A 23,542-nucleotide genomic window follows, 5' to 3' on the forward strand; every position below is an offset into this window, starting at 1 on the left:
CCTACCCACAAAAAGAAATGCTCAATACAAAGATTCACCAGTTTGTATTCCCAGTAAGACTTAAAAAAGATTTACAAAATGGACTGTATAATTTACTTTTATATTCTGCTGAGAGATTGAGACTTAAATAAACTTTATAAAGCGCCTACTATGTGCTAAGCACCATGCTAATATTACTCGCTATGTAATTATATTATTACATTATATTGTTTTAAAAGGATTTTTCTATCTCAAACAAAATGAGATAATTTTGGTAATATAATATATATGTAAGATTACAAAAATTATAATATATAATGTTACACACATATATTCTATATTACAATATTATGTAAATTATCTCATTTTATCTTCACCACAGCCCTAGGAGCTGGGTGCTGCTATTCTCATTTTGTAGAGGCAGACACAATGACTTGTCCGGTGTCCAGTGTCACACATTTTAGCCATGAAACTAAAAGCATTTTTAAAAGAAATTAAACAAATTTGCTCCTTGAAGCAAATCTGGATAGCGGAATAAAAGCGGAGCCATCACGTTGCCGACCAGTCTGTATAGTAAAAGCTGTGGGTTTTTTTTTTTTTAAAGTATCAGTGAATGGCTATGAGAGCTGGATTATAAGGAAGCCGAGTGCCCCGGAACTGATGCTTTCAAATGATGCTGCAGGAGAGGGTTTTTGAGAGTCTCTTGGACAGAAAGGAGATCAAACCAGTCAATACGTAAATTAATGGAGGCTATTCACTGGAAGGGCAAATTCTGAAAGTGAAGCTTAAATACTTTGGTTATAAAATGAGAAGATGGGACTCACTGGGAAAGACCCTGATGTTGGGAAAGATTGAAGGTGAAAGGAAAAGGAAGGGCAGGGGACGAGATGGAGAGGGAGTGTCGTGGAGGCCATGAGAGTGAGCTCGGACGCTCTTCAGGAGAGAGCAGGAGTAGAAGAGTCCACTAGGTCATGATACGACTGACCTATGAATAGTAACTTTTACCCATTCTCAAGTCGTAACTAAATAGAGTCCCTTTGATCTGGCGGCCCAGGAAGCGTCCCTCTGCCAACTAGGCCGGCCCCTTCTTGCCAAACTGAGGCTCAGATTGTTGTTTGGGGCCAGGAGTGAAATTTGAACCCAAGTCTCCCTGACTCTGAGATCAGCTTTCTATCCATCATATCTCACAGTTATACTGCCATGCTCCATTTTACAGATATAGAAATTGAGGCTGAAAGGGGGGAAATGACTTTCCCAGAATCATACAGCTTGTTAACCAGTGCCTGAGGGCAGGAACCATAATCTGGTCCCATATCTGAACAGGAGGAGGAGGAGATCAAGTTGGGAGACTTGAATAACAGTTCCGTCTTTTTGGTCCCTTCTGATTCACTTGGGGTTTTCTGGTAAAGAGACAGGAGAAATTTGCCATTTCCTTCTCCAGCTCATTTGACAAAAAAGGAAATTGAGGCAAAGTGACTTGGACCGAGGAAGGAGGGGGAGAGTGACTTGCCTGGGGTCATGTGGCTAGCAAGTGTCTGTAGCTGAGCTAGAACTCATGAAGAGGGATACTCCTGAGTCCAGACCCAGTGCTTTGTGCGCCCTGTACCACACGGCTTAACAAAGGAAGCCCTTTGAGAAATCGCAAAGATCTTTGATTCCAACTTCTCCCTGAAACAAAGGCCCACCTTGGCAGGATTGCTTCTGGTGATGTCATGTAGATGGGAGTCAAGAAATCCTACCTGAGGATCCCCCAAAGGCAACTAGAGAGCTGCATAGTCCATATGGATAAGCTGTGAAATATTAGAAAGGAAGGATTTCCCAAGACTACTCTGAAGGACTTAATGATGAAAATATGATTCATACTCAGAGAAAGAATTGTGTTGTATCTGATTACAGATTAAAGCATACTTTTTTTTTTTGCTGAGGCAATTGGGTTAAGTGACTTGCCCAGGATCACACAGCCAGGAAGTGTTAAGTCTCTGAGGCTAGATTTGAACTCAGGTCCTCCTGACTTCAAGGCTGGGGCTCTATCCACTTTGCCACCTCGCTGCCCCAAACATATATATATATATATATATATATATATATATATATATATATATATATTTTTTTTTTACTTTATTTTTCTTGAAGATTTTTTTTGGGGGAGGTGACCTATGTTTTCTTTCTCAACGTGACTTTTATGAAAATGTTTTGCATGATTTCACATGTGCCTTTTTAATGAGGGGTGGGGTGGGGAAGGAGGAAAGGAGAGTATCTGGAACTCAAAGTTTTAAAAACAAATGTTAAAAGTCATTTTACATATATTTTAACATGTTTAACATATATTGGATTACCTGCCATCTAGTGGAGGGAGTGGACGGAAAATTTGGAACAAGAGATTTTGCAAGGGTCAATGCTGAAAAATTATCCATGCATATGTTTTGAAAATAAAAAGCTTTAATAAAAAAAAAAGTTGTTTTACATGTAATTGGGGAAAAATAAAGTGTTACAATTAAATTTAAAAAGTGAAGGAACACTTAGGAGTGATGTAAAGAAATGTCACAAATTTCTCTTGTCCAGAAGAGACAATGGATCTGTTTGAGAGCTGGCCAAAATTCAGTCCATGTGCTACTTTATCCCTGGTGTAATGGAAAAAGGAAGGTTCCCATCATGCTGGGAAAACCTATGGGAAGACCCAAACAAGAGTCATCTAGAATGGGTGGGCACAGTTGGGTTGCAGTAGGTATCACTGAAGGGATATATTCCCTACTCTGTTGGGACTTTGGAATATTCTCCCATTCCAATTCATTCCCACCTTACAAGTATGAAACACCGTGGTCTTGGGAGAATCAAAATTCTGGATGCCCCAAATAAAAAAGGGTATAAGTAGGTGCTAGTATATATTCAAGAAAGATGTATACAAGAAATGGTCTGAGAAGATACGGTGAAGGATGTCCATCCTTCATTGTGGGGAAAGGAGATGGGTGGGGCAATGAACAGATAGATGGCATGAAGGTGACTTGGTGGCTACAGTATAATAAAGGAGCCAGAGGGAAATCTCTCATGTGCTGGTAGTCTGCAGTGAGGGAGGAAGGGGGCTACCTTTGAGCCAGGGGTCAGGAAATTGCCCCTTACTGTCTGAGTGCCCATCTTCACTCTCTATGTTTCGGAATGCCAAGGCAGTCCAATGAGATGGCCCCCAAGGGTCCTTCCAGCTCTGGATTTAGGCCTTCAAAATTCCCCTTGCCTTTCACCATATCTGCTATTCAGTCTTAGCTTTCTTTTTTCTTTTTAATTCATTTTTTAAAAATAATTATAACTTTTTATTGACAGAACCCATGCCTGGGTAATTTTTTACAACATTATCCCTTGCACTCACTTCTGTTGACTTTTCCCCTTCCCTCCCTCCACCCCCTCCCCCAGATGGCAAGCAGTCCTATACATGTTAAATATGTCACAGTATATCCTAGATACAATCTATGTGTGCAGAACCGAACAGTTCTCTTGTTGCACAGGAAAAATTGGATTCAGAAGGTAGAAATAACCCCGGATAGTCTCAGCTTTCTAACCCAAATTAGAGGTAGCTGGACATTCTATCTGCTCAAAGTTCTTCCTTCTTTCTCCATCCACCCCTGATTTTGTGGCTTTTTCCTCCTCTATACCAGTTGACTTCTCACCTTGGGGAAGTCTCAGCCCCCAAGGCCTTTTCTTTCCATTGGGACCACCATTTCAGGAAGTACCCTGAGTATGTGGGCAGCCAGATGGCACAGTGGGTAGATTGCTGGCCTCAGACACTTACTATGTGACCATGGGCATGTCACTTAACCTTATTTATTTCAGTTTCCTCATTTGTCAAATGAACTAGAGAAGAAAATGGCAAACCACTCTAGTATGTTTGCCAAGAAAACCCCAAACGAGCCCAGAAGAGTCAGATATGACTTAACCTAGTCATTTATGATCGTTTTTCTCTTGATTTGCTCTTGATTCTCTGGATTTATCTTCATCCTGTCCTCGCATTGTGGTCCTGTTCTCCTCCCACCTCATCTTCCATCTTTTTTCTATGTGTTACCTTCTTACATCAGAATGTAAACTTCTTGAGTGTAGGGACTGTCTATTGGGACTTATATTTATATTCTCATTGCCTGGTACACAGTAAGTGCTTAATAAATGCTCTATGTGTCTCTCTGCCTTCTGTTACTGTGCTGGTACTTCAGTTTAATTACCACCATAAGTATGAACATGCTAACAGCTTGCCTTTCTCCAACACTATTTAAAATAGAATTTTATTGATTTGGGGAGATCTAGATCCCCCCTTCTATCTCTGAATTCATTTTTGAAACAAAAAATCCTGGAAAAAAAGAAAAGAAAAAGGAAGGGAATTCAGTTAAACCAATTCACACATAAGAAAAAATTCACCCAAACTCTGAGACCCTCTGACATTATATGCAATGAGTCTCCCCCCCCCCCCTTCAAAGGAGTGAAGGGAGGCTCCTTCTCATCTCCTTTGGTGTCAGCCTCCATCTGCAATTTTGCAACATCGAGGTTTAATTGTTTTGTGCCGGTTGTTCTTTTTCATTTATAGTATAAATATTGTGTATGTTGTTTTCCTGGCTCTGTTTACTTTACATCAATTTATACCTTTCCATGCTTTTCTGTCTCAATTCTTTTAAAGTTTATGAAGTACTTTTCTTAAACAACCTTCAAAGTAGGTGGTATAAGCATGATCATCCCCATTTTACAGATGAGGAAACAGAGGTTTACTTTACTTTACATCAATTTGTGCCTTTCTATGCTTCTCTATCTCAATTCTTTTAAAGTTTATAAAGTACTTTCCTCAAACACCTTCAGAGTAGGTCATCGATATAAGCATGATCATCCCCATTTTGCAGCTGAGGAAACGGAGGTTCTATGAGCAAGGTTAAATGCCTGAGTGTAGAGGCCCTGGATCTCCGGATTGGGTGTCCTGGGTCCCCTCCCCTATGGCACACTGCCCCGGCACATTCGATTTTGTGCCCTATTCCCTTCTTCCCTCTCCCCTGACCACTTGCTAGGTTGGGAACTTCCAAAGGATATTTGTGCATTTGTCACCTATATCTTCTAGGTGCGTAGTCTTGCACGAAGCAGGTGATGAATACATGTGGAATTGATGTTTCACAGTGCTTGCCCATCTGTTTAATATCCCTTTTAAGTGGGAAAGTGAGTGAAGAAGTTTGGACAGTCCCAATTAAAGAATGTGTCAAACCAGTTGCCAAATGCATTTCTCTGAAATGCCCCCAAGCCTACAGGACAGAGAGTGCCCGGATGAATGGCCTGTGTCATGAGGGAACATGTCCCCACACTGCAAGGTAAAATGGGCTCCTTCTTTATTCCTTCATTTATCTCCTTTCAATAAGGCTACTTTTCATACGTTTCCATCCCCAGGCCTTCCCCCCTAGTTCCCTTCATTGGACAAGCTTTTCGATCTTAGCAGAGTCATCAGGGGATTTCTGTCCCACAACTTTTTAGATATTTAATGAATTATTTGCTCAGCCCCAGTACTTTTCACCGAAGAGGTAATTCAGGTTCTTGGTTGCTAGCTTGATGAATGGTAAATGGACTGATTAATTGATGGTGTAAAAATCAGTCATTAAGAAGCAGGAAGAAATATTCAAATACTTTCCCGGTTGGGCAATGCTACTGATGTGGTTGTTTCTCCAGGGATGTAGGTAGTGATTCTTCACTCATTCCTCTCTATCCTATGAGATGCTTGCACATGGACTCCTACAGGTTCACCATAAGAGCCATCCGATATGCAGGAGACCTTCCTTGATTCCTCCTGATATTACAATGTTACATCCCCACTCATCCTGATCTATATCTGGTCACTAGAGCAAGATGGCTCTGGGGAGGAAAGTGAGAAAGGAGACCTTGCCCAGGCTTCCCTCACTTAAATCCAACTCACTTGCACTGGATCACCCCCCTGAGGTCACGGTTCTTTTTGAGAACAAAGAACAAACAACAATAACAACAACAAAATGTGATACTGGGACACTCTGGCTCTCCACCTGTCATCCCTTGCTTTAGAGATGTACCAGCTGCTCATCTTTCTCTCTGATGCATTCCCCTCATGATTGGGTTTTACTCTTATTCTTGAACTTTCCAATTACTTATATTTTTGTAGCCTTCTCACATCCTCCATGTTCTTCTCTATAACCCTCAAACGATAATTAACTTCACTTCTTCAGAAGTGATTGTAGGCTTCATCTCGCTGCCACACAGCAATACTGGTAGGATGGGGGTATTAAAAAGGTGGTCCTTTCTTTCTAGAGGAAACCTGGAGTCATTCATGGACCTTTGCAATTCCTCCTAAGGTGACCGAGCCACCTGTTCTCCTCCTGTTCGATAATGGGCCCATTGTCCATGTTCAAGACTTGTCCCAGGAAAAGGTTTCTGGGTCGACAGTCTAAATGCATATTAAACATAAACATTCTTTATTGGCTCTTTTCCATGTAAATCATGGGTCCAAACTCTTTTGAGCTGTTTGCCAGAGAGTCCACAATGTTCCTGAGTTTGCTACCCACAGTATGATGTCACCCACAACCAGGACCGTATATCAGGACTTCTAAAGCTTTTCCCACTTGGGAAATTTTTACTTGACCCCAGATATATAGGCATATAAAATATGTATACAAATCAAACAGGTACTGATAATAAGTCATAAAGAAATTTATTTTAAAATGATTCTTTAAATTATTTTAATTTAATTTAATTTTAAAATTCTTTAAAATATTTGTATACTAATGAGATAGATGCACTTGTTTATTTTTACATAAAAATTAAATCTTGGTGGAATATTTCGTATCTTTTACTGTTGCCAAAATTTTCTTAGTCCCCATATTCAATTATGTGACCCCATGTAAAGTCTCCATCCACACTTTAAGAAGCTTTGTTCTGTGTCTTTAAGGAATCCTTCTTGTACACTAAACCGAATCTCTTCCATGACAGCAATGAGCAACTTTATGGAACAGGCTTCTTCCAAATCTAATGATCTTTTTCTCAAACCTCATTGTTCTTCATTTCCCTTCAGTCTTGTTCACTGTTAATCACCCTCATCTCCTTGATAATCTGTTGGTCTTTGTGCTGCTTCTCTCTTCTGATAACTCATTGACCAATCCTCGTATTTCTTTGTCAGCTCTTCCTCAGTCATGCTTACTAACTCGATGTCCTGTCCTTCACTCTTTTCCTTTCTTCCTCTCTTCTCTTTCACTTGGTGATCTCATCAATTCCCACGGAATCAGTTATATTTTCTGATTCATTTGTCCAGTTCCAACCTCTATTGTGACTGTCTCACATCTCCAACTATCTCCTGGACATCTCAGGATATTTAACAAACTTCTTAAACTCAGCGTGCTCTGAACTAAACTCATTATTTTTCCTCTTTTTAACTTTCCTTTTACTGTTCTTCTTACAGTCACTCAGGCCTACAATCTAGATGTCATTCTCACTCCTTATTCTCTCTCCTCCCTACTCCAATAACTGGCTGAATTGTGTTGATTTAATCTTTCTAACATCTTCCCCTTTCTTTCTTTTGACCCAGATACCATCATGTTTCAGGCTCTCATTAGTTCATTCCCAGACTATTGCAACAGGCTACTGGCTGATCTCCTTGACTCAAATCTCTCTCCACTGCAATCTGCACACCTCTCAGCTATCAAATTGATTTTTGATCAATCTGACCAACCATACGTCTGATCATGCCACTCTCTTATTCGGTGAAATCCAATGACTCCCAATGGCCTCCCAGGTCAAATATGAATCTTTTGTTTGACTTTTAAAGGCTTTCATTACCTGGTCCCTGTATTCCAAAAATTTTTTCCCTCTCTTTCCCCCACTCTCTTCCCTAGATGGCAAGTAATCCAATATATGTTAAGCGTATAATTCTTCAATACATATTTCTACAATTATAGCATGATATCTTTTAAGAAATTTTGAACGATTTTAATATATAATGGGAGACGTCTTGTGGGAGGAGAGTCTTGAAGAAGATGTTTTTATTCTCTTGAATCAAATGCTGTTTTCGTAATTAACAAATATTAAGCACTGTGGAGTTTTGTCTTTTCTATATTTTTCTAGTCAACTTCAAAATAATCAAGTAGTCCACTGTTGAATAATGCTGATGAAAGCCTGCCTGTTCCCTAGAAATAATTCTGATCAAGGATGCTCTCGATTCATTTCTAGAAGGCTCTTAATAGAGCAAAATGAAACTGGAATGTAAGATTTTTTTGATGATGAGGTTTTAAAAAATAATGTTTTCTTTCTTCCCTAGTTACATGTAAAAACAGTTTTAAAACATGCATTACAATTTTCTTTTAGTTCCACATTCTCTCTCACCTCCCCTGTCTCATTGCATCCAGGTCCATCTCCAGTCATTCTGATTTATATCTGGCCATTGGACCCACATGGCTTTGGAGGGGAAAGTGAGGCAGGTGACCTTGCACAGCCTTCCTTACTTAAATCCAATTTACTTGCCTGTGATAGCATCACCTCTCTGATGTCATGGTCCTCTTCAAGAACGAAGGACAAACAATGACAATAAGAATAATAACCCTGAAACAGTAAGCAATTTGACATATTCAATATGACAAATTCAATCCGAACATAAGACTTAAAATCAAAGGAAATCTAAGAGATCATAAATATATAAACTAACAAATATTTATTAAGTGTCTACTATAGGTCAGTAAAAGGGGATACAAAGATAAGATGATTTCAGCCCTCAGGGAACTGTCCAATCCATTTGTTTTGCCTAATTGAGGAAGCTGAGAGCCAAAGAAAGGAAATGACTTATCCAAATTCTCATAGGAATTAAGTAAGAATTGATATCAAATTAAGGTCCCTAACTCTTATTTTTTTCTCTTGCTACAGGAAAATTTATTCAGAAAAAAAATATCAGTTCAAACTTATCTGGGCAGCTTTTTCAAAAAAGAGACATCCAAATAATCCTCATAAGTTCTAAGAAGACAAAATATTGTTAGTTAAGTATTTAGTATTTGTTATGCTAGCATAATTGTTTTTAGATAAATTCAAAATTGTGATATAGTCAAGTTGTATTTTAATATGCTGTAGGTTTATTTTATAATATTTGTATAAAATACTTGTATTTTATAATACAAAATTTTCACTCTAAAGGCAATGTTCTTGAATGAATAAATTGAAGTGAATGAATGAAAAATTTCATGTATTAAGTAGTAACTTTGTGCCAAGAATTGTGTGCTAAGTGCTATGGATACTAATAAGAAAGCGAGATGGAGCTTCTAAGAGAAGCCATCCCATAAAGGGCTCCTAGAGTAGGAAAGTAGAAAGGACTGGTGATATGTCTTGCAGCATGGTTTAGAAATGGCCAGGAAATGCCATGATGGAAAAAGGAAGGGCAATGAGCATTTATATAGTATGGCAAGCATTGTGCTAAGTACTTTTCAATTATCATCTCAGTGGCTCTCTTCAACAATGAGATGATTCAAATCAGTTCCACTTGTTCAGTGATGAAGAGAGCCATCTACATCCAGAGAGAGGTCTATGGGAACAAAGTGTAGACCACAACATAGCGTTCTCACTCTCTCTGTTATTGTTTGTTTGCATTTTTGTTTTCCTTCTCAAGTTTTTTCTTTCTATCTAAAACCGATTTTTCTTGTGCAGCAAGAGAACTGTGTAAATATGTATACATATATTGGATTTAACATATATTTAACATATTTAACATGTATGTATGGGGCTACCTCCCAGCTAGGGGTAGGGGGAAGGAAGGGAGAAGTTGGAACAGAAGGTTTTGCGAGGGTCAGTGTTGAAAAATTACCCATGTATATGTTCTGTCAATAAAAAGCTATAATAGTAATGATAAAAAACCCAATTATCATCTTATTTGATCCTCACAAAAACCCAATGAGTTATATTATTATCACCATTTTGTAGCAGAGGAAACTGAAGCAAAAATAAGAGTTTTGGATTTGGGGCCAGGTAAGATGAAAACTCACTAATTGCAGGCCAAGATTCCCAGAGCCAGGAGCAGAATCTAAATTCTGTTAGGAAGAGCAGGAAGAACTAGGCCCAAGTCCCTTCTCTTGTTACTATTCCATTCTAGTCTCTAAATCCTTGAGGAATCAGAAGGAGATATTACAGCTACATGTGGCCAACTGGCCTGTGTGTGTTAGTGATAGTCCTGCCTATGTTCAGCAAAACGGTGAAAGTTCTTTCAGAAACACTAATGTCACCAGTGAGCTCAGACTTGGGCCATCTCCTTTGGAGCAGGGTCACTTTCTGACTTGGAAGGTCATCATCGGTCAAGTTCTCAAAGCCTTTTTGTCTCGCCAATGCACCGATTGTAGTTATTGCTCTCTTATCCCTTTAGCTCAGTCAGCAGGAGCCCAGTATTGGTCTCTAAGCCTTCGTCCTACCTGAAAAGAAGCACTGACCCTTTGGTTAGCTATGAATCTTGAGACTTAAATGAGGTTAGTCAGAGCTCAAAGGGACCTGCGAGATCATCTGTGCTAGATCTTCATTTTTCGGATGAAGAAACTGAGGGCCAGGAGCATCCAGGAATTTGACTCCATGACCATCTCTCAATTAATTTATTATATCACATTGCCTTCCATTTTAAAAAAAGTATTTAAACTGCATTATAGAAACAATAACACATTTAAAGGGAGAACCCAGCATGCTGCTTGTCTCTGCGTAGTATCAGGCCAAGGGACCCCCCCCCCCCCCCCCTTACTCCAACTATAACTCCAGAGTAAAATTACAGAATTAGTTTAAAAATTATCTCTTAATTCAGCCCAAAGGGCTATCAAATTGTGCACACCCTTTGATCCAGCAGTGTCTCTACTGGGTCTGTATCCCAAAAGATCATAAAGAGGGGAAAGGACCTGTATGTGCAAAATTGTTTGTGGCAGCCCTTTTTGTAGCGGCAAGGGACTGGAAACTGAGTGGATGCCCATCAGTTGGGGAATGGCTGAATAAATTGTGGTATATGAATGTTATGGAATACTATTGTTCTGTAAGAAATGACCAGCAGGAGGATTTCAGAAAGGCCTGGAGAGACTTACATGAACTTATGCTGAGTGAAATGAGCAGAACCAGGAGATCATTATATATAACAACAAGTTTAAACTATGATCAGTTCTGATGGAAGTGGCTCTTTTCAACAGAGAGATGATTCTGGCCAGTTTCAATGGCCTATGGTGATCTTGTGATAGAGAGAGCCATCTGCACCCAGAGAGCACTGTGGGGATTGAGTGTGGACCACAACATAACATTTTCACTTTTTTTTTTGTTTTTGTTTGCTTGCATTTTATTTTCTTTCTCATTTAAAAAAAAAAAAACAAACAACTTTTTGACCTGATTTTTCTTGTGCAGCAAGATAAATGTGAAAATATGTGTAGAAGAATTGTACATGTTTAACATATTGGATTACTTGCCACCTAGAGAAGGGGATGGGGAGAAGGGAGGGAGATAAAAATTGGGAACACAAGGTTTTGCAAGGATGAATGTTGAAAATTAATTATGCATATTTTTGAAAGTAAAAAGATTTAATGAAAAAAATCATCTTCTGCTAAGCTCAGGGAGTATAAATAGACTTGAAGGGAGAATTTAAGGAAAACAATAGACATTCTTAATTGCTACTCAGTTGCAGGATATCATAGGTTGCATCCAGCCAGAAATGGGTGGCTGTCTCCCAGTCCCAGGAAGGGAAGGCGGGAAAGAGCTTCCTGTTGGGTGCGGCTCGCTGAATGCTTTAGGGTGAAGAAGTCTAGTCCAAGTATCTATCACTGGGACCCTTTGTGTGGGATGGGTCTGGATTGGCCCCAGAGGGCAGAACTAGGAGCAAGGGGGTGGAGGTTGTGGAGAGGCAATTTTCGACTTGAAATAAGTAACAACTTATGAACACTCAAGGCTGTCCAAAAGGGGAATGGCCTGGCTTGGGAGGCAGGGGCTTTCCTGTTAAAGGTCTTCAACAAGGATACAAGAGACAGATGGGATTTCTGCTCAGGAAAAGTTTGGACCCAATGAAGTCCTTTCCAGACTTGAGATTCTGTAATTAATAATAACTCAGACCGACATTTACATACCCCTTTAAAGCTATCTCATTTGGACCTCAAGACAACTTTAGGAGGCAGGGATTATAGACCTTGTCTCCATTCTACAGATGGAGAAACTGAGGCTGGATAGGTTGATAGAGTGCTGGGCCTGGAATCATACTGATTCTGTCCAAAAATATTTGTCTTATTCCATATCTTGTGTCTAATACTTTTCTTTGAGGAGGTAGGTAGCATGTGATCACACATCTTCTGGGACAGTTGTTGGTCATTCCATTGATCAGATTTTTTTTTTTAAATCAAAATGAGTTTTCTAAAGCTTAACTCTTGACCACTCGTTGTTGTTCAGTAACCGTTGACTGACCTTCTGGACCTTATTGTCCATGGGGGTTTTTTGGCAGAGATACTAGAATGGTTTGTCATTTCCTTCTCCAGTTCATTTTACAGATGAGGAAACTGAGGCAATCAGGATTAAGTGACTTGCCCAGGGTCGGGTCTTCCTGAATTCAGGCCCAGAACTCTGTCCACTGAACCACCTACCTGCCTCTGGTTCTGATCACTCACCCTACTTCCCAAGAAACTCCAATGACTTTGGCTTGGAAATGAAAGCTTTTCCTCACCTTTCCCCTTCCTACCTTTCCAATATTCCTCCACTTTCCTCCTCTACACTATTTGCTGTTCATCACACAAGATAGATGCTCCATCTTTCAACTTTGTGACTTTTCCAGGTTGGACGCCATGGCTGAAAGTAACCATTCACTTCCAGCCTGGAACTTCCCTGCTTCTCCTACCTTATTCTTGCCTCTCCTGGTCCCCCAAACTTCCTGTTCCTTTTCTCTGACCTTGCCTTCCTATTTGCTCTGCCTGGATCTGGTACAAACATAATAATTTGCATTTTCTCCCCTGTTAGAGGGAGTTTCTTGAGGACAGGGATGCCTTTTGCCTTTCTTCATGTTCTCAGTGCTTAACACAATGCCCTATGCCTTAGCACAAGTACATAGTGTTTGAAAATGCTTAATAAATACTTGTTGACTTGACTAATAGATAAATATTCAATGTCTCTTGGCCCAGAAGAACATTTCCATCAGCTCAGTGGTTCTTGCTGTACTTTGGGAGGGAACTCGACCCCCTTGTTCAAGGGAGGAGAAGAATGTTTCATATCCTCTTTCTGCTCTAGGACCAAGCCGATGCTCTGGAGTGCTGACATGATAAACACTGGAAATATTTATCCTCCATTCTAAGAGAATAAATTGATATTCTATTTGTAAGAAAAAAATATTCAAGGCTTATAAGGTAATTTCTAAAGAAAAGATTTAAGCTATTTTTATTATTAAATTTTTATTTTATTATGATTTAATATTTATTAATTTATTACAAAATAAACACTTCCATAACATAATATAATTTTAAAAAGATGATTTCACATGATCTGCAAATCTATTATGTATAACTTGTTCTTCCTTTAAAACATGTAATAAAGTTATCATGTAAATTTCTTTTTCTTTTTTTCTCTTCTCCTATCTTCCCTCCCTAGAGGTAGCTACTGTAAGACATGAATATGTATATATAAGTAAAATCATTCTGTACATCTTCTACTTATTAGTTCTTTCTCTCGAGGCAGATAAACATCTTCCTTCATAAGTCCTTTGTAGTTAATTTATTTATTTACAATTATCAAAATGATTTATTTGCTCAGAATTATTCTTTTTTTTAATAGCATTTTATTTTTCCAAATATATGTAAAGATAGTTTTCTCTTCTTTTAAATAGCATTTTGTTTTTCCAAAAATGCGTGCAAAGATCGTTTTCAGCATTTACCTTTGCAAAACTGCTCAAAGTGATTCTTGAAACAACATTGTTGTTACTGTACATAATATTCTTCTGGTTCTGCTCATTTCACAAAGAGATTCAAGCTACTAATGATCATATGGAAGAAAGTTCCAGATTATTAATAATAAGGGAAGGGGAGAAAATCCATTTACTAACATGTGCCAAGCATTGTGCTCAGCACTTTGTAGAGATTATCTCATTTATTTTCACAATAACCCTGGGAGGAAGCTGTTTTTATTGCCCTCATTTACAGATGAGGACACTGAGGCAAAAGGGATTAAGTGACTTCCTCACAGTCACACAGCTAGTAAGTATCTGAAGCCACATTAGAATTTAGATCTTCCTGATACCAGGCCCAGCATCCTATTCACTGTGCTACCTGTCTCTACTAATTAGAAAAATACTAGCTATTAAAAAATTATAAATAAGTTATATGCTATTGAATTGGGAAATATGACCAAAGAAGACACTGATAAATATGTCATATTGATACATTATTACAACTATGAAATTGTACAACTTTTCTGGAAATAATTTTGGAATTACAGTTTTTCAATAATAGTTTATTTTTCCAAATGCATATAAAGATATTCAACCTCCATTTTTGTAAGACTTAGTGTTCCAAATTTTCTCTCTTTCTCCTTTACATCCCTGCCCAAGACACTGAGCAATCTGATATAGATTAAATCTGTACTATTCTTTAAAGCATCTTTCCATATCTCTCATGGTGAGCAAGAAAAATCAGATCAAAAGGGAAAAACCACTAGAAAGGGAAAAAAAAGTCCAAGCAAACAAAAAACAAGCTGAAAATAATGTACTTTGAGTCACATTCTGTCTCCATAGTTTTCTCTCTGGAGGTGGATGGCATTTGGAACTATATTTTTAAAAAATTACTGCAATGTATATATTCTTTGACGTTGTGATACCACTCCCAAGACAGTCAAGAAGGCCTTCTCAAGTCAATCAAAGATGGAGATAAAGATCTCATATAAATATTTAGAGCAGAACATTTTGTAGTAGCAAAAAGGTGGAAGGAAAGTGTCTATCCATCAGGGAATCACTGAACAAATAAATTTGTGGCTATCTCAGGACTCTAACTGGAGTCATTTTGATTATTATAAATGCCCAAATTAGCTATAAAGGAAGATACTATCTGCATCTAGACAAAGAACTGATAAACAGAAGTGTGTATAGAATAATTTTATATATATAGATATAGATATAGATATATATATATAGATACAGATTTGTGTCTCTTGGAAGCTATCTCTGGGGAAGAAGGAGGAGGGAAGAAAAAAAGAAAAAAAAGAATTATATGATTTTTTATTATATCTTTAGAAGGAATAGCTAGTCGTTTATAGTAGGTTTGCATTTTCATGTACAATCTTTTTTTGTTTACTTTACAATGTTATAGAAATGCTTATTTTACTGCACAAATTAAAAATAAAATAAAGTTTAAATTAAAAAAAAATAGAAGGCAAGCTCCCTGAGGACAGGGATTAGTTTATTTTCAGAGAAACTGAAATCCTAAACGTGGGTCCTTTAGCTGATCACTGAAACAGGTTTAAGCTACTTCAGGTATAACCAGTTCTCTTAAAAGGGAACTGAAAAATTCCTCATTATCTGCTTTCTGGGTTTCTTCCTTTCTCAAGCCATGGAGGGCAGTGGAGGGCATTGCTGGCATCCCCCTGACAGGGTTTCCCTTGGATTGTTGTTGGGCCCTGCATTTTTGAAGAGGGCCAGTGACATCATGGGGCCTCCAATTCAAGTGATTTGACTTTAAGTGAGGCAGTTTTCATCCTCATCCTCTCTTCCAGTGACAGGACAAAAAACTGATGATGGCCTGGGATGACCTCTGGGTCTTCAGTGTCCCACCAAGTCTAAGCTCTCTATAATGGTAACTTCAAGGCTGTTGGAACAAATTGTTCTTTTCCTCCCATTCCATCAGGGGAAGCCTTCACGTGCTTGAGGTAGACATCCCCTACTCAAGGACAGTTTGGAGCCCATTGATTCTTCTCACTCAAGTTTAGCTCAAAAGAGTTTTCCTGGGTTGTTGCCACTGTGCATGCTACAGCTTCTTGGAGCCATAGGAGAGAGCGGAGTGAGAGATGGACAGCAGAGGTGAATGACCCACATTGCTTACAGGTAACCAAGATGGGCACAACCAGTTCTTTACATGACCAGAGGATTCTGCTTCCTCTAATCAGCTTCTTGAATCTATACATGCTCTCTGAAGAGCTACTTGTAGCAAATACAGAAACTTTCTGGCTTCCTTCAGACTGATGAAAGGGCAGCGGACTTCAGACATGTTATATCTGAGATGTCTATGTGACATTTGATCCAAATTAGTCAGTTGGTGATTCAGGATTGGAGCTTTTAGAATAAGTCTGGATATATAGATCTTGGCATCATCTGCATGGAGAGAACTGAATCTATGGGAGCTGAGGACGTCACCAAGAGTGTAGAGAGAAGAAAAGAGAGGGCAGGACAGAGCTTTGGGGATAAATCCACAGTTAGGACAGTCAGCACTCTCTCCCTCCTCGTTGCTGCCTCTTGGCTAAACAGATTCCAAACTAAGGACTTCTTCAGGAAAAATCTTTCCCCAATTCTCCATAACCATAGTGCCTTGCCTCTGATTTTGGCTCTAATTTATTCTCCATAACCATAGAGCCTTGCCTCTGAGACTGGCTCTAATTCATTCTCCATAACCATAGAGCCTTTGCCTCTGAGATTGGCTCTAATTTATCATCTTTATCTGCGTGCATTATTGTTTGCAGGGGCTCACATCCATTAAACTGTGAAATTTGAAACTTGAAAGCAAAGACTAAATTCTTGTTCTCGTTTGCCTTTCTTTGTAATTCTTTTAAGCAGAGTGCCTGGAAATAGTGGATTTTAAATAAATACTTGTAGACTGACTGACTGAGAAAAAATCTTCTAGTGATGATCATGGATTGTTGGGGTCATTGTAACCTCCAAACTTCAGGATAAAATTTGCTGCTGAAGATTAGATGCTTATTTCTAGGCTAGAGGGGACCCAAGTGGCTAGCAGATTTACCTAAGCATCTCTCCTCCCTCCCTTCTCCAGAATTCAGAGCCCACACCTGTCCCAGGTTACTGCATTGTGGTCTGGGGTGATAAGGGCTGAACTCAGTCTTCTTCCAGGATAATCAATTAAAGATCCAGGAGCAGCTTCCCGTTCAGCCTTCTTTAGGTTTATGATGGCGCTGTGGAAAACCTCTCCTAAACAAAAGAGATCACGAATGTTTCACCTCAGGCAAAAATACCAATTTTATTTATATACTCAGGCTTCAAGAATCTTTTAGGATCGCTCCAAGCCAGGCAGAGACTCCAAGCTGCTGCGGGGCCAGCACCCTGCCTGGAAAACCAGAGCCTTAGGGACAGATCACCCAGATGGTTTCCTAGAATAGGAGAACCGGAAGGAAACCTGGAGGTCATCCATCTAACTCCTTTATTTTACAGAAGAAGAAATGGAGGCACAGGGAAGTGAGCTTTACATGAGGTCATTTCATTAGTACTGAGCCAGGATTCAGAGGGAGGCCTTTTGCTTCCAAATTTAGTGTTCTGTTAAGTACATCATTCTTCCCCCAGGTTCAGAGGAGCTCTCCAGACACATTTCAAGGTTGCGTGTGGGAGAATGCCTTCCACCAACATATCTCATCTGCTGCTTATCGCCCAGGTCTTGAAGAGCTGCCAAACGCTCCGAGGGAGAGTCACTTGTCCCCAATCACTTAGTAAATGTCAGAGGGAGGATTTGATCCCAATGCTTGCTTACTTTCAAGAGAAGCTCTCTGTCCGGCTCTAAGCCCTGCCTTTCTTGCCTGTAGATGTACAGCTCCCATGGAACCTGAAATTGGATTCCAGGTATCTTGACTCCAGGTCTCGTGCTTTTTTTTAGCTATATTCCGGGGCTTGCTGGTAAAGATTTAATCAGGGGAAAAAAAACAACATACACAAGACACACTTTTAAGTTTATTTTGCATTATTAACATTTTTTCCTACACGTTTCTTTAGTCTAAACAATTGACAAAACAATCAAACTGAGATTTGTAGCATTTGCTGATAACCGAGGTGCAATTGTTCATGTTGCCGATAACAGGTATAATTACTCTTATTGAAAGTTTTAACACTTTCTTACTCATTTACTTTCTTTTTTTAATCTGACTTTTCTTGTGCAGCAAGAGAATTGTATAAATATGTTTATACAGATTGGATTTAACACGTATAATAGATATTGGATTGCTGGCCATCTAGGGAAGAGGATGAGGGGAAGGAGGGAAAATCGGAAACACGAGGCTGTGCAAGGGTCAGTGTTGAAAAATTATCCCTGCATGTTTTAAAAATAAAAAGCTTTAAAAATTAAAAAAAGAAAAAAATTTAAAAATTTTAAAATAATTAAAAAAAAGAAAGTCTAACAATCTTTTGTCACTAGTCCATACCTCTGACCACTATAGTGTCCTTCGTCCACCACTCCCACCCAAAATGTCCTTGATCCTCTTTAAAAAATGAAGGCCTATCACCGCCAACCATATAGTGTAATGCCGGAGAAACTGAGCAAGACAGAGATTAGAGACCAATTCAACAGTTTATTAAACGGAGAGAGATACTGGAACCAGTGAATCCCAGGGCTGGAAGAGACTATTGTCTCAAAGAGTCCAGCGATTTAAGTATCAGAGGGAAGCTTTTTATAGGATAACAAGAACAATGACATAATGGGGGAGGTACCTGGGTGGGGGCTAACCTAATGGAGGGGGGAGGCCCCCAGAATGACCCAGTGGAGGGAGGTTACTGATATTCTAATGACATCTAAAATGCACAAACCTTTACCCTGTCAAACATTAAGAAGGAATGTCTATAACCTAAAGATATAAAACCTTTATCTTATCAACCATTTAAGAGGGAATGATTATAGCCTGGGGTTTTGGAGCAAAGCAACGGAGGTAGACCTTTATCTCATCAAACATTAAGAGGGAAAGGTTATAACCTGAGGCAGAGTAAATAGGACAATTGGAGAAACTGGGTCTTTAAAAGGGAACTTTGGCCCAACAATAGGAGCAAAAGGAAGTGTCCACCTCAGTCCTAGGCACAGACTAGCATACTTTGCTAGAGTCACAGAGCCCTCCGTCAGAAAAAGACTTATTTCCTTTGGGTGCTAAACTTGGTCAACAACAATACAAAATTTATAGTTGTTTATTGAAGTGGTACAAAAAGGCACCAGATGTCATCAATTGATTTGGGAGAATATAACTGTAAAAGAATATTATATAGGGGCAGCTAGGTGATGCAGTAGATAGAGCACCAGCCCTGAAGTCAGGAGGACCGAGTTCAAATATGATCTCAGACACTTAACACTTCCTGCTGAGTGACCCTGGGCAAGTCATTTAATCCCAATTGTCTCAGAAAAATTATGTATATATATATATATATATACAGAGAGAGAGAGAGAGAGAGAGAGAGAGAGAGAGAGAGATTTGGTTACAGTTCAATCGAGTTTCCAGGATGGGCATTTTAGCAATCCCTAAGAAGAAGCTGGCCCATTATTGTTATGATGTCACAGTCTGTATCTAAAACAGGCAAGTTTGTGAACACTGATAGCTTTCTGAAGTCATGGAGACAAGACTCTCCTTCCTAGTTGCTCACAGATAGAGTAGGAAACACAAAGGACAGTCTTTATCAGACCCCAGACCCCAAAGGAACCTTAGGGGGGCCCTGAGTTCAACGGCCCTCTTTTTACAGATGAATTAACCCAAACCTGGGAGATTAAGTAACTTTCACAATATCACACAGGGCATATCAGAGGGAGACTTTGGACAGAGGTCTTTGGGTTCCAGGGTCAGCACTCTTTCCATTGTCCCTCACTATCTGCCTTATTAACATTCTGAGTTCTAATTTTCCCAGGTCCCTCCCAGCTCTGGCATTTGGTGCTCCAAGGTCTCTTCCAACTAAAGCATTCTATGATTCTAGGAATATCATGACCCTGAAGGCAGCTCCATTCCTCTTCTCTGAAGCTGACACAAAGCCTGAAACAATGTGGGCACTGTCTGTTGAAAATGAGCGTATGAAAATGTGCTGGAAATGGAACAGAGGCGAGCTCTCCATGGAACTTGCCTGCTGGGGCCCATGTCTCACAACTGGGGCTTTTGCCATGTGAGCACAGCCAATTGAGGGGCTTATTTCCATTTTTCCTTTTCCTTAACAGGAAAATGGGGGTTATAAGAGACCCTCTGAACAACTCTCCCAGATGGGAATAAGAAACGGTTTCGCTCATTCGGGGCAGCGTTTGAGTAACTCTCAGTTCTTTTGATAATTCAGATGGAGTGGCAGTCTGACAGATATAGAAGGGCGCTCCCTCCATCCATGCAGGATAATCACAGAATCTCACATCTCAGAGACCAACTTATATCCCCCCCCCCAAAAAAAAAAAAAGATTCTGCCTCAATAACACCCCACAGTAAATTCCACTTTTGGTTCCCTTTCCTAGGAAAAAATATTTTTTTTCCTTACACTGAAATCCGCCTTAGTTCTAGTGCCCCTTCTAGTCAAATCCTTCTTCTGTTCAGTGTTGAGAGCACTCATGAAATAATGCAGAACAGGCTGGCGTGGGCTGAAACGGTAAGACCAAAGTGGATGCAGCCAATTTCACTGATGGGATTTGCTAAAAAGAGCAACTCAGAGTGAACTCAGAATATAGGAAAAATTAAATGAGAATACACCAATAAATGGCAACATGTAAGCTCATAAGCCAATGGAGGCAGCATGGGCTCCCTTCTGCCCCAGAGCAAGTTTTAAGGACATTGGACTCTAGTGGGGGAGTTAATGATTTTCCAAATCTATCTGCCTGTCTAGTTCTCTTTTTATTTATTTATCTAGTTATTCATTCATTCATCATCTAATTATCTAAGTCACCGTCTATCTTCTACTTATTTATATATCCTTTCATTCACTTATTTAGCATCTCATTATCTTCTACTTATTTATCGATCATCTATCTAATTATCTATCTAGCCACCATCTATCTGTGAGAGAAGTGAGAGAAGAGGAAATGTGGAACATTGGCTAGAGAGCCAGCCTAAGAGTTAAGAAGTCTTAGGCTGAAGTCCTGTACCTCACACACAGGGTGTTTGTGAAAATCACAGCCTCTCTGTGTAGCTCTCTAAAATCACAAGTTTTATAAGTTTGTAAATTTTAGAGCAGATGCTGAGTGATCTGCATTGGCAGATAAGGCATTTCTTTATTAGCAGTTCCTAAACTGATAAGATCACAGATCTAAAACCTTGATTAAAATGAGCTTTATTGACAATTATATGATTTCTGGAAATAACCCACAGCTTGGCAAATCGAATCCTCTTGTTGAGCAATATCAATCATATAGAGACCATATAGAGATAATGTATATGTCATTCTGTTCTACTAGTCCACTATCTTTCAGGCCAAGAAGGGAGATACTTTATACCATCTGTTTTTTAGGACCATAACTATTCCAACAGCTGCTCAGACTTTTTTTTTTTTTTTTTCAGTAATCTCTGCTTGGAAGTCTACCTGCCAAGAGTCACAGGAAATAGATGACTATCACTGCGAAACAATCTTTACACAATTAAAAACAAGTCTGAATAATTGGCGAGATATTAATTGTTCATGGGTAGGTTGAGCCAATATAATCAAAATGACAATGTTTCTAGTGATCTCATTTACATGTTATATTATTAGAGAATCTGAGATTTTTTTTGTTCTTTTTTTTTCACTTTGTATCTATTCATTCACATCTCCCTACATATTTCTCTGAATTCCTCATAATTGTAATTTCTTATTGAATACCAATAATCCATTGTGTTTATATGCGATAGTTTTTTCATTCTCTAATTGATGAAGTTCGTTTTTTTTACTATTGCAAAAAGTATAGCTCTGAATAAAACCACACACATATGCACATGTGTATGAATATGTATGTATATACATATATCTCTGTATACACACATACATATATACATAAACACAACACAGGACTTTTTCCTCTGTCTTTGACCTCCTTGAGGTCGACTACTAATGGGATTATTGGATTAAAGAAAATGAACAGTTTAGGTTTTTTTCATGATGCAAATTCAAAATAATTGAAACAATAAATAATCCTACCAATAGTGTATTGGTATGTTTGTTTTTCCCATTGTCATAGACCATTATACATTTTTGCCATTTTTGCTAATTTACTTTGGTTTATGTTGACAATACCTCTCTTAACCTTTATCCTTTTTTTCATCTGTTGTGATTAGATTTATCATCCTTTTTTCCATTGGCTTAAATCTGTGATATGATTCCATGTTATTGTAATGTTGACAAAGTCAAGGTCAAGGGATTGTACCTCCTAAGGGTAACTTGTAGCTTCTTTTTGTTCTTTAACCACAGCCTGTCTCCCTAGCCCTGGCCAATCTACTCAGAGGAACCACACTAATCAATCATGAAGGGGTTCCAGAGCAGAAATGACTTGGAGCAAACTCAACCTTACCAGTGGGAACAGCTCCCAAACACCATTACATACTTCTAGTTGTGGGCCAGTGACAACATCTTCAAATAGTCAAAATAACATGGAAACCCTCCCATGATTTCACAGGTTTCTCATATAATCTTATTTTATATTAACCTCCCCTCTCAGTCCAACTGTTCTGCTGGCTGTTTCATGTATTTATTTTTTTTAAAGCATTGTTCATTTTTAACATCCATTAACATTTTTTTGAGTTCTGAATTCTCTCACTCCTTCCTGACTGTCTCCCACCTACTGAGAAGGAAAGAAATATGATATCAATTATACATGTGAAATCATGCAAAACTTATTTCTGCCTTTGCCTTGTTGCAAAAAAGACAAGAAAAATAAAGTGAAAAAATACATGCTTGAATCTGAACTTAGATTTCATCAATTCTCTCTTTAGAGATGGATCTCATTTTTCCTAAGTCCTTTGGAATTGTCCTTGATCACTGTCTTTATCAGAATAGCTGTCATTCACATTGATCATTGTATAAAGCTTATTGTTACTGTATACAATGTTTTTCTAGTTCTGCTCACCTCACTTTGCATCAGTTCATATAAATTACTATCCTCTGATTTTTCTGAAATGATCTTGTTTCATTATTTTTTCTTCCTCAATAGCATTTAATTTTTTCCACTTACATGTAAAGATAGTCTTTGATGTTCATTTTTGTAAGATTTTGAGTTCCAAAATTTTCTCCCTCCCTCTTTTTCTCCCCTCTTTCCCAAGACAGCAAGCAATCTGATATAGGTTATACACTGTACATTCATTTAAAAATATTTCTATATTAGTCACTAATATATATATATATATATATATATATAAATGAAAGATCAGAAATAAAAAAAAATCAAAACAAAAGGGAAAAAACATGAGAAAGAAAAAGCAAATAAAAATCTTTGATTTACATTCAGTCTCCATAGTTCTCCTTCTAGATGAGGATGCTATTTTCCATTCCAAGTTTATTGAAATTATCTTGCATCAATACATTGCTGACAAGAGCTGTGTACAATGTTCTGCTGGTACTGCTCACTTTGCCATCAATTTATGTAAGTCTTTCCAGCTTTTCTGAAGTCAGTCTGCTCATCATTTCTTATAGAACAACCATTCTCCATTACATTCATATACCATAACTTATTCAGCCATT

This window comes from Sarcophilus harrisii, chromosome 6 (genome assembly GCF_902635505.1).
Source record: "Sarcophilus harrisii chromosome 6, mSarHar1.11, whole genome shotgun sequence".
NCBI classification, from domain to species: domain Eukaryota; kingdom Metazoa; phylum Chordata; class Mammalia; order Dasyuromorphia; family Dasyuridae; genus Sarcophilus; species Sarcophilus harrisii.